We start from the raw sequence: 13360 nt of genomic DNA, 5'->3' as shown, positions 1-13360 counted from the left end.
TAAAATATTCCAAGAAGAGCAAAGGCCCTAAATATATTATCTAGCATGCCTGAAGAACAGCAAAGAGGCCAAGATGACTCACACAGAGTAGTGAAGTTGGTGAAATAACAAGAAATAAGGTCAACTAGAAAACAAGATGGTGGAGAGAGGTGGGTAAAACTGCATGGAACTTATATGGAGTTTGCCTTTTGTCTAAGTGAAATGAGAATATTTGCAGGATTTAGTGCAAAAGAGGGTGCACTTTGACATGATTGTTAAAACCGTGTTAAGTGTAGAATGAAGATGACTAATGCTAAAGTTAAGAAGACAAGTTAGGAAGCCATTAAAACAATGCAGTGGAAAGATGATAGTGACTTGGAACAGATAAATGCACTGCATATTAGGGTGGTCAGCTGGGACTGTATTTTGAAGCTACAGCTTTCCACCAAATTTGCTGGAAAATTGAATTGAAAATGTTTAAGCATGAGAAAAATAAAACAATATACAAGACTTTGGGATTATACTACTGGTACATATTCATTGAGTTAGCTAAAACTGTGGAAGTGACATATATCACATGGCTGGAAAGGGGGATGAAAAATATTTAGTTTTGAACATGTGAAGTTACTTGAGATGCTTATTTGCCACCCAGGTAACAATATGAGTGAAACAGGAAAACATTTAGTTGAGATAATCAGAATCACATTTTATTTAACAGCATTTCTCATGCTACTCTGTTGATATAAAGGTGGAAGGGAGCAGTCCAGGCCAATGAACTGGATTGGAAATAGGAAAATCTACTATCAATAAAAATATCATATGTAGTGGACACATGATTCATACTGTAACAAAACTCTAATGAGCAGAAGTATATCATTTAATACTGGGATCTGAAAAATAACCAATAAATAAATAAGCCTTGAACTAAAGACTTTCGGAGCTGATAGTTTTCTCTAAAATCACCTTTCCAGGAAACAAGCAGCTCTTAAAAGGACCAAACCCAACTGTTATGTATATTATTCGTTACCCTGATAAGAATTCATAACAGTATGTTTCACCAGCATACAGATGATTATTTTGAAGTTTGCTCATGATTGTACAGAAAGGTATGGAGCTATCGGTTATCTCAGGTTAGAAACTAGGATAATGAATGCTCCATCCACTTGAGTCTTTTAGTGAATTTTTAAGGGGGCTGAGTTTAAAATAAGTATCAGAGTGTAGTAGTTAAAATTCTTAAAATAGTTCTGCTCTTGGAAGCTCATTATTAATTTGATTGAAAGCTTCAAGGAAGCTCATTATTTGAATGACTTGTTATTCCTGGATAAAATCACATTTTGTAAATATTGTTCATTTAACAATAACACCAGATGTAGAAACTTCTCAGTCCTCTTTGGTCTCCACAAGTTTTTATTTCAATTTATTTTTATACAACTGGCAAAACTGGGTGTGTGTCTTTTGTTGATCTAATAATAAGTTGTGTCAAGTCAGCCAAGACTTTTATAGAAATGTTTACTATTGCCCACTTAAATACAATTGGTCTCAAGGCACACCTTTTATAAGCCAAGAATACAGACATAAAATACAATTTATATATTTAATTTATTTGGAAATCACTCCGGCTAGATCAGCCTCCCAGCCTATACAGTTACCATTGATCTCCTCCAATTATGGTAAGCAAACATATATGTCAGACAACTAAAATGTTCCCCACTGGAGTGTACAAAATTGTGTACTCATTTTTCTCATGATACTTGCTAGATGCTTGGCAAAGGATATATACTGGATTATGTTTTTAAGAACCAATATAACATGCTTCAATTAAATAAATTTATTAACCTGCATCAGTGCTATTGTGGCAAATAAGAAAGAACTGAGAAAAATGCATGTGGGAAAGATCAAAACACTAATCGGAGGGAAGCTATATAAGATAATGCCCTCCATGAGCTACTGATAAAGATATATATTTTTCTCTTTAAATGATGTAACTCATCTTGCTCTCATTTTGTAGTCACTCCTCAATAATGGGAATTGACATTGTCCCAACACTATGTCTTCATTTTGAAGGACTGGAATATCCTTAAATGGACAGTTACTAAATATGGAACATCTGGGAAAAGAATAATTAAAGTCTCATGCACCTCCCTATTCTTATCCATTGACCCACAAATATCCATGTAGCACAAAATTTGTACGCTAACACAAAAGAAAAAAACTAAATATTAAGCATCACTGTCAAGTTAAACATATATATAACATTAAGCAGTTTTAAGCACCAAATCATTCCCAGTTCCCCACTCTTTTTCATTGGTGAGGGCTACAGAAAGACGTGCAAGTGTGGAACTAAGGGTAGCACCCAGTTACATAGGAAGGAAAGTCTAGTGTAATCAGCTGGGCAAATAGTACACTTTTTCCTTAAATAAAATAAAATAATAATAGTTATTTTTCTTTAAAAAATGTATAAAGTAACTGATTTTCTAACTTATGAATATATTATACAAACAAATTTAATAATAATGAATTTAGCTGTACCTGAGAATATTTATACTTGACGATGTTTCTATTACACGAACACACATGGTATGACAGTCTCAGTTTGGTCAGAAAACTGACCGTATATGTGCTATAAAATAAAGACAGATGTAGAAATAAGAGTTTACTTGTATGCAGATGGAAGTGAGGAAAAAAAGATCTGGAATACTGCCCCTGATGCATATGAGAAACTGGCATTATTGAAAGATCTAAGCGGCATAGCGTCTGGCTACCACTATGAAAGAGGAGCAAGCAAAGAGGTCTGTGAAGCCATCGGCCTACCCCAAAACATCAAAGCATAGTCTCAGAAGTGAAAATTACTATTCTGACATAACTAGTTACCATTGTTGAGCATCAGGGATCATGAGAAAGTCTGCCAGGCCATCTCATCTGACTGCGACATGCCCCATGAATAATGCTTTTTCTTTGTCTTCGTCATTCATTTTCCAAATATTTTATAAATTCCTCTCACTGACAAACTCTAACCCAAAATGCATAGGTAAAGAGATTCTGGAAAACCTGTACCAGGCTCTTTTGCATTGCACAGAGGAATGTGGGGATAATACTGAGTAGACCAGCTAATACAGTACAGCCCACCTCCTCATAGACTCAGAATATATACATAACAATAACAACATCATAATATACCCTAGCTTGATGCAACTATCTCTCACACCACGAAAGTCATGCTTACCTCCACCATGAATGGAGACATACCTCCCATATGCCACTTTATATTTATTGATATTTATTTTTTTATAGCTCATTCACTATTTCAATGTGCTATCCTGATTTGTAATACTGAATTAAATACTGAAATATGTAGAAACTCTTACTATGTAAGAAATATGTAGGAAATCTTACTATCTTACTATGTAGGAAATATGTAGGAAATATTACTAACTTACTGTGAGGTAGTAAAAAAAGAGTTAAAGAAAAAAATTGGTTTCATATATTTCATATATATCATATATATTTCATATATTTCATATATATCATATATATTTCATATATTTCATATATATTTCATATATTTCATATATATCATATATATTTCATATATTTCATATATATCATATATATTATTTCATATATTTCATATATACTTAGTACACTCATGCACATGCGCACACACACACACACACAAACACCATGCACACATAAAACAATGATTACATTTGTGTTTTAAATTTTTTCATGGACAATTTGGAGTAAAAGGCGCCTCACCTGTATAAACTTCCTGGTTTCCTGACCAGCATATTCTGACTGTGGGAGATATATTAACATCTATTTGTTTCTAGTTCAGAAACTCTACTACCTGAAACTAGAACTAAGTATTCAAAATATTATTCTACTGCACTTCCAGGCCATCTTCTTCATTTAGCTCAAAGTAACACCAATGAGTTCTGTGGTCTAGATACTGTGTTTTGAATTATAATGAGCTACATTTAGGAAGATACCTTATTATTCCATAATGCTGTGTGGATTTCCCTGAGAGCAAACAACATTTTATAAACATATAGATAAGGGTTTTGGCAGAAGCACTGTAGGTAGGGAAGAAAATAAACATATCCAGGTAAGTTTCTTAATGTGTGACTATCAGAATGGCCATGTAAGGATCTTAGTGAAACCTCGTAAAACCAAGACAGCAATTTAACCACAGAATATTATAAAAACATAATAATTAAAATTTCTGAATACAGCAAATAGATAAATCTTTGTTCATGAAAATCTACTAAATCTTAACAAGAACAGTGACAGTGGATGTCTGTGTCATTTGTGGTATTATCTATTACCTTACTGCAGCCCCTCCCACTCATTTTTCTTAGGGAAGCTCTATACTGGTAACATGCAGCCAAACATACAGGGTTCCCCTATTCTCCAAACAGCCAAGGTGCTGTTTTTCACCCTTTCACTCAAGGGCATTTTGGAGAGGCTCTATTCCAGGTAGACATGGCTGGGAGAAGCAGGTCTCCCTTCCTCTAGCCAAGTCCTCTAGAAGTCCTACCCCAGGTATAACAGGCCAAGAATATTGCAGCTCCAAACATTTCTTCCTCAGCTTGTGCCTTCATTACACAGCAGTTCAAAGGCCCAGGTTTGCTGCTCCCAAATCTCCAGTGCCCTCTCGTACAGCAAGACTGTCACTCTAGGAAAAGCAAGTTTCTGCCCCAAGCTCTGGTCCAGTAGTGCAGGGAATCTGCATGATGGAAAGGTGGAACATGAGGATGAGGAGATTCAGAGATTTGTCTGAAAGGATGGCACTGACATGACTAGATAGCCAAATGAAAAAGAAAAAAAAAATGAAGTTGACTCCTACCTCACACCAAATGCAAAGTTAAATTAAAATGCTTTAAGGCTAATATAAAAGCTAAAGGTACAAAACTAAAGAAAACATAGCACAAATATGGATGACATTGGCTTTGGCACTTTCTTTCAGCTCTGACGTTTTTAAATTTTTATTTTAGATTCAAGGTGTACATGTGCAGTATGATGCTGAGAATTGGACTTCTACTGATCCCATCACCCATATAGCGAACATAGTACCCAAAAGGAAGTTTTTTAGCCCTTGTACTCTCCGCTCTTCCTTTTGGAGTCCCCAGTGTCTATTGTTTTCATCTTTATGTCCATATGAACACAATGTTTAGCTCTCACTTATAAATGAGACCATGCAGTATTTTTTTTTGTCTCTGCGTTAATTCACTTAGGATAATGGCCTCCACCTGCATCCATGTTCCTGCAAAGGACACAATCTCATTCCTCTTTATGGTTGCATAGCATTTCATGGTGTGTATGTATCACCTTTCCTTTATCCAATTCACCATTGATGGGCACCTAGGTTGGTTAAACATCTTTGGTATTGTGAATAGTGCTGCAATAAACATGTGAGTACACGTGGATTTTTGGTAGAATTATGTATTTTCCTATGGGTATATACACAGTAATTCAATTGCTGGGTCGAAGGTAGTTCTATTTTTAGTTCTTTGAGAAATCTCCAAACTGCTTTCTAAAATGGCTGAACTAATTTACATTCCCACCGACAGCATGTATGCATCCCCTCTTCTCTGCAATCTCACCAGCATCTGTTATTTTTTGACTTTTTAATAATCACCATCTGACTTGTATGAGATGATATTTCATTGTGGTTTTGATTTGCATTGCTCTGATGATTAGTGAAGTTGAGAATTTTTTTCATGTTGTTGGCTGCATGTAGGTCTTTTTTTAAAGAAGTATCTGTTCGTGCCCCTTGCCCACTTTTTAATGGGATTATTTGTTTTTTTTTCTTGTTGATTCATTTAAGTTCTGGATATTAGTTCTTTGTTGGATACATAGTAAATATTTTCTCTCATTCTATAGGTTGTCTACTCTTGATAGTTTCTTTTACTATGCAGAACCTCTTTAACTAGGTACCATTTATCAATTTTTTGTTTTTGTTGCAAATTGCTTTTGAGGACTTAGTCATAAATTATTTGCCTAGGTTGATGTCCAGAATAGTATTTTCTAGGTTTTCTTCTAAGATTTTTTATAGTTTGAGGTCTTACATTTAGGTTTTTAATACATCTTGAGTTAATTTTTGTATATGGTAAGAAGCAGGGGTCCAGTTTTATTCTTCTGCATATGGATAACCAGTTTTCCCAGAATTATTTATTTAACAGGGCATTCCTTCCCCATTGCTCATTTTTGCTGACTTTGTTGAAGATCAGTTGGTTGTAGGTGTACAGCTTTATTTTCTAGGTTCTCTATCCTGTTATGTTGGCCTATGTGTCTGTTTTTGTACCAGTATCATACTGTTTTTGTTACTGTAGCCTTGTAGTTTAGTTTGAAGTTGGGTAATGTGATGCCTCAGGCTTTGTGTTTTTTGTTGTTGTTGTTTGTTTTGTTTTGTTTTTTTCTTAGAATTGTTTCGGATATTTGAGATATTTGGGGTCTTTTTTGGTTGAATTTTAGAACAGTTTTTTTCTAGTTGTGTAAAAATTGATGGCAATTTGATGGGAATAGCATCAAAACTCTAGATTTCTTTGGGCAATCAGGCCATTTTAATAATTTTTAAAGTTTTTATGTGGTACTGTATTCAGTTTGCTAGTATTTTCTTATGGATTTTCATATCTATCATATTGGCCTGCGGTTTTCTTTTTTTGCTATGTTCTTGCCAGATTATGGTATCAAGTGGGATCTTGTTTCCTGTAATAAGTTAGAGAGGAGTCCCTCCTTCTTAATTTTTTTGAAATAGTTTCAGTAGGATTGGTACCAGCTCTTCTTTGTATATCTGGTATAGTTCAGCTGTGAGTCCATCTGGTCGTCAGCTTTTTCTGGTTGGCAGGGATTTTTTATTACTGATTAAATTTCAGAATTCATTGTTGATCTGTTCACATCTAGAGCACAGCAACTAAAGGGGGAAAAGTCAATAATGTGGATGTTTTTAAAATTAGAAACTTTTGTGCATAAAAAATTAATAACAAGAAAATGAAAAAAGCATAGATTACATGTCGATAATCTATCTATCTATCATCTATCTATCATCTATCAATCATCATTTTTTTTTGAGACACCATCTCACTAATACCATTGCTGGTCTTGAACTCCTGGCCTCAAGCCACACTCCCACTTTGGCCTCCAAAAGTGCTGTGAATTCGGGCATGAGCCACTACATCCAACCTTATATATACGTAATAAGAGAAGTATATCAACAATATAAAAAAACCCTTTAACCCAGTTTTTTAATATAAAAATTTAAATAGATATTTTATTTCAAATAAGATACACAAATAGCCAATAAGCAGCACATGAAAGGATATTTAATGTTATTAATCATTAAGAAAAGGCAAATCAAAATCACAATGAAGTCACATTTCACATTTTCTTGAAGGCTTTAATTAAAAAAAAGATAGATAATAACAAGTATTGGTAAGGATGTCCATAAATTAAAACCATCAAATATTGCTGGTGGGAATAGAAAATAACACAACTACTTTGCAAAACAACTTGACACGTTATCAAAATGTTAAACGTAGACTTTCAATGTAACCCACCAATTTTACTCCTAGGTATAACCAAGAGGATTGAAGACACTTTATACAAACAAAAATTTATACATGAATATACATATTGACATTTTTGTTAGTATCAAAAAGTGGAAATGATCCAAATATCTATCAAGTCATGAATGGATAAATATTTTATATCAATGCAATGGAATATCAATCAACAAAAAATGAATAATATATTATTACAAGCTACAACAAAGATAGAACTTGAAATATGTTGTGAAATATCCAGCCACAAGAAACTACATATTACAAGAGTTCAAATATATAAATTGTCCAAAATAGACAATACTATAAGAACAAAATGTGAGCTAGCAGTTGCTGGGCAGAGGGGACATGTGGGTGAAGTTTAGAGTGATTGCTAATAGATGCAATTTGGATGTTTTTGGTATTGACAAAAATATTCTAAAATTAGATATGATCATGTCTACATAATCATGTGTGAATATACTAAGAACATTCAATTGTGTACTTTAAGTAGGTAAATTATATGGTATCTTAATTACATCTTAATGAGGCTGCTAAGTATTAATTATAACAGAAGAGAAAGGTGTCCATATTCTAATGAGGATAAAAATGTCACAGTAGAATTGGTTCAATGTAATCAACATGTTTTCAAGTGGCTTGCTATTTCCCCTGTGGATCTATGCTGTAGGAGGAACCACTGATAGTTTCTGCTGTTGGCTATGACCAGATTAGCCCCATTAAATAGAAATTATTATTGTTGAATTTATATACAACCTGCTCGCTGTTGTGATCAACATTTTGCAGTGAGTCCACAGAACAAGGACAAGAGCTACTGGAGGAAAAGCTTACTGGAACCCAGATAACTTACCTTGATTACCTGAGAGCCTTATTTTTCTGCACTTAACTTTTGATGTGCACTCTTTTGGGAAACAAACCTTCTCATATATTTGTCAAATTGAGAGGTGTCTTCACGTAGCTCCTTCCAGACCTCCTTATTATCCAATGTCCATTCTTTTTCCTCCTAAGGTTTTGACCTTTCAGCAAATTATCAGCTATGTTCCCTGTGTTCATGTCAATTCATGCTTACCTCTCCCTTCAGACGAAGTCAGCAACTGGAGGTGAAGAGTTAAGTTTACCCACTTGCAGGATTTTCATTTTTCAGTTGTTCACTTTCAAGTGGTACTAGTATGTTAATTAGCATTATCCTAAATTAGATCTCATTCATTTTTCTTCCTCAGTTAAGTGATTGTAGGAAATACTCCATGGGGCATTGTGGGTTTAAGGTAAGAAGGCAATGTGGAAATGTGTTCCACGAACATCTGATCTACTTCCTTAGGCAACTTACATGCCTTTCCAACACCTGTTACCTTATATGCTCACATGCACATTTTCATTTGGCAATAGACTGCTGCTAATGCGCTCAAATTTGTGGCTTTATGGCTCAGATCTCTAGAGTCTAACTGAGATAGACCAGTTACATAGTAACCTGAAGGTTCATTCTAAAGCACTCTATTTCTACCATCTGCCAAGTTAACAAAGGATATTTTTCCAAAGAACACATTCTATATTCAATGGCTTATATATGCTACAAACTACTTAGTGTATATACATTATAGTTCACTAATGGTGGTCTTCCTAACATTTCTACTTACCATAGACACTTTATCCACAATCGGATCTGCTGTATCATATGATCCAGGTGTTAGAGCACCTTGTTCCACAGTCCAAACCTGTTTCTCTCCTGTGAAACTCAAACCAAATATGTGTTACTTGGTAAATGAGTTTGTAGAAACACTCTACAAAGTATCAATAGGTGCTGCCAAAATCTAGAGTAGGGTAGATATTAAGGGGATGGTGAGTTTGAGGTATTATTTTCCCTTTATAATTCCTGGAAGCCCTGGCCTATTTGCTGTGTCTTTTGTAATTTGATCAAGAGACACAGCTTCTTTCAGGTGGCCCAGTTTATCCACAAAATTACAAAATTGCTCTAACTCTGATATATATGTATATATATACACATATATATCAGAAGTGTACAGCTTTATTTTATTGTGTATATATACACACACATATAATGTATGTATATATAATTTATTGGATATATATCCAATCAAATAATCACTCTCTCATCATTCATATTGTCCTTTCAAAACTGTGAGTAGTAACATCTCCTACTCTTATTTACTACAGGATTATTTCCTCTGTGCTTCCCCTAAATCTACTCCCTACCGTGTAAAATATCTTTGATAGAAACTGAGTACAGTTAATTATTTCCTTCTTCACAGGATCCTGAAGGACTGAATATATGTTATCATTGTATTTTAGTAGTTTACAATATTACTAATGAAAAATGAAATTTTATTTTATGAACTTTTTATCTTGCTTTAATATTTATATTTTAGAAATACTTCAGCTGAATGCTTTAAGATATGGAGAAAAGAAATTTAGGTTTTTTTTTTCTTTCCATGTTTTTTGTTGTTTTTGTTTTCTTTTAGAACCAAGATCTCATTCTGTTACCTGGCTGGAGTGCAATGGCTTGGTTATGGCTCACTGAAGCCTTGAACTCCTGGGCTCGAGTAACCCTCCTGCCACCTCAGCTTCCAGAATCACTGGGATTACAAGCATGAGCCACCACACTAGACAAGATTACAATTTTTTAATATTGATTTTTGGTAATTTGTATTCAAAAAATTTTCCTTGGCATGTTGTTTGCCTTTCAGCTCAGGTATTTATTTTTCTCTAATTAAACTTTTGATTATTACTTTCCTACTATTTCTTTAAGATTATTATTCATTAATGTCTCATAATTGAGAATTACATTTCTACTTTGTATATACATATTATTATCACTCATAATTCTGATTACTTTGTCATTTTCTATTGTATCAATATCCATCTTCGGTTTGACTTTTAAAATACAGATTGCATATTCTTTTGTGTCAAATTTGCTTTCTGTTGACTTTTAATGTAGAATTCAGTCTTCCTACTAAAATTTTACAGAATTTGCTGGCTTTTATTATTATTGTTTGTTCTCATTTCTTCTCAGGCTTTTCTTTTGTCTTTTTAATCTGTCCTACATCATAGTGAATCTTTCTTATTTATAGAAACACCATAGACTACTATTGTACAGAGAAAACAGAACTTGCTATTGCTTACCTTGGCTTCTGATTCTGAGAAAATTAGAGAAAAGCTTTCTTTACAAGTCTTAAAATTAGTCTCGTTTTCCGATTTTTAAAATGCTTGATGACACAAAAATGCTCTCTGGCTTACAATTTTCTCTTTATCCTTATTTATATGTGAAATAGAATAAATTTATCCAGTGCTTTACATTGTTGTCAATCTGCTTCTGAGCATGCCTTTTCTGGGAGAATTCTCTTATCTAAAGCTGGATCCCAGATTTCTGTGTGTAGCCTGTGGTAGAAATCCAGCAGGGGTTAATCTATGATAGTGATAAACTTGGACAATGTGCTAGCATTTCCTGCCCCATTACTTGTTTATAAAAATTTATGAAGAACATGAATGCCCTGAAGAATCAAAGGCTACTAGTAATGACTTTCCATAGACGAAGTACAGAGAGCACAACTTTGATTCAGTATGTACAGCTCCCAGCGAATTTTAGTCTCCATTTCTTGTTGTAAAATGTACAATTATACATTTTCTTTTCTTCAATAACATGGTAGAGATTACAATTTGTATTTTCTGGTGGATTAGAAATCTATTCTCAAAAAATGAGTGTCCCAAATCAAGTAAATGTAGGCTTTGCACTTCCAAGCCTAGGGTGAGAAGAATGATGTGAGGTGTGTCTTCTTCCTCCGAAATTGTTTAGCATGTATTTCCTTCCTTCTGATACTAGATGCAGCATATTTACTGTTTTGCTTATTCTATGAGCATTATATTATGTGACAATTATTCTCATAGTGTAGCAGATTCAGATTCTTTTTGTTATTGCTGTGAAAAAAATTTATTTGTTTTTATATCAGCAAGTTTTCAAGGATGTTTTTGTTGAAAGAAATCAAAGAATAGTTATTAGACTTCAGAATGTTTAGACCTGAAGTCTGCCTAAGTTTTTGACAAGCTAACATTTGTCCTTGTGACAGGTGTCCTGAATTTCAACATAAGTACATCTGTTCATTGCCACAAAAGGTGTTACATGGGGTAATGGTAAAGAACAGACAAATAAAAGCAGATTTGTCCAATAGTACTACAAATACTAGGAACCATATGCTCCCTAGAATAAATAGCATTAATTATACCAGGAGCATTTCAATTTTTACAGAGTAAGCCTAATGTCATAGAGTGAATGCTAATTGTTCCTTGTGCAGTAGAAGTTCCTTGTTTGTAGGTTGTGGCTTCCTATGATGTCCAGTTTCCCTTCCTGAATATAAGCCTGTCAGTGAATTTAAGCACCTCTTAGGAAATTAAATATCTTGATCATGACAATGAAATCACTTTATTTGACCTTTTGATAGTGTAGCAAAATGGACTGTCCAGAAAGTAGGGAATTTCAGACTGATTGCATCTTGGCTGTATCTTTCTATTGATATTAACTAGAAAAATGAAATTATCACTGCCTTTTACCATTGGTATAAGTAGAATATCCATTTGTGAATTTGTTTTCAAACATAAGTTATAGCAAATATTGAAAAGAATTTTATGTAACAAAATGTAGTGTTTAAATGTACAGCAATGCTAGAGGTAGAAAAATACTTTTGCCAATATTGTGTAGTAGTCATAAAATCAAAATTAGCAATTATGTTATTATACCTATTTTCTCAAAATATAGTGTTATCATATGTATTTTAATATAAGCATTATAGGCCAAGATCTTTACTATTAAATATAGTTTCTAACATAACATACTTTTAAATACAATTACATGATTTGGAGATTTTCTAAATATTATATTTTCCTATGTATTTCTTAATCATAGAGTGTTCTTTTGAAGTTGTGAAAAGTAGAGGTCCTTTGATAAATTGATGCAGGGGAAATAAGCCTCAAAGTGGAGCTTAGCGCACTGGGTTCTTGGCTTTGCCCAGGAAAGAATTCAAGGGCAAGCCAATGGTAGAAGAAAACAGCTTTATTGAAGAGGCAGTGTTACAGCTTTGTGACTGCTTCTGCAGAACGGGAATATTATGTAGGCAGAGAGTAGCAGCTCAGGGAAGTTTTGCAGTCATATTTATACCCACTTTTAATTGCACACAGATAAAGAAGTGGTTTATGCAAAAATTTCTAAGCAACATAAGGACACATGTACTTACGTTGAATCTGTAGGGAAAGAGTAGTAACATTTGGGTCATTGGGTCATTGCCATGGAAAAGGCAATAACTTCTGAGTGTCACCACAGCAGCAGTAACTTGACATGGCACGATGGTGGGCGTGTCTGATTGAAAGCTGCTTAAGCCCTGGTCCTCTTTTTGCTAGTCCTTCATCTGACCCAGAGTCCCAGCCCTGTCTCTGGAGTCAAGTCCTGGCCCCTGCCTCAAAACTATTTGGAAAATAATGATAGATATTAAACAAGAGTTTTCAATATAAACTTGGATTGATATTTATTATTTTATTCAACAAATATTTTAGAGGTATAATGATTTTCTAAATTACATTTATGTTCTAAGTACTAGTCCTCCAAGAAGTGCAAATTTTCAATGAAAAGTGTAAACAGATATACTTATACAAGGAAAAAGACATACTTCTTGATAAGATAAGAAACAAATTGTCTTTTCTGTTAGTAAAGACCTTGGTATGTGAGAATAATTTTAATTTGTAAAACAAAATGAAATACTAAAAAGCAGATAAATCATTCTATTGCTTTCACAAATATAAACTATAATTACTGTTAATGGGCC

Source organism: Pongo pygmaeus, chromosome 3 (genome assembly GCF_028885625.2).
Source record: "Pongo pygmaeus isolate AG05252 chromosome 3, NHGRI_mPonPyg2-v2.0_pri, whole genome shotgun sequence".
In the NCBI taxonomy this organism is placed as follows: Eukaryota; Metazoa; Chordata; class Mammalia; order Primates; family Hominidae; genus Pongo; species Pongo pygmaeus.
The sequence above is the reverse complement of the archived record's forward strand: the minus strand, read 5'-3'. Positions refer to the sequence as shown.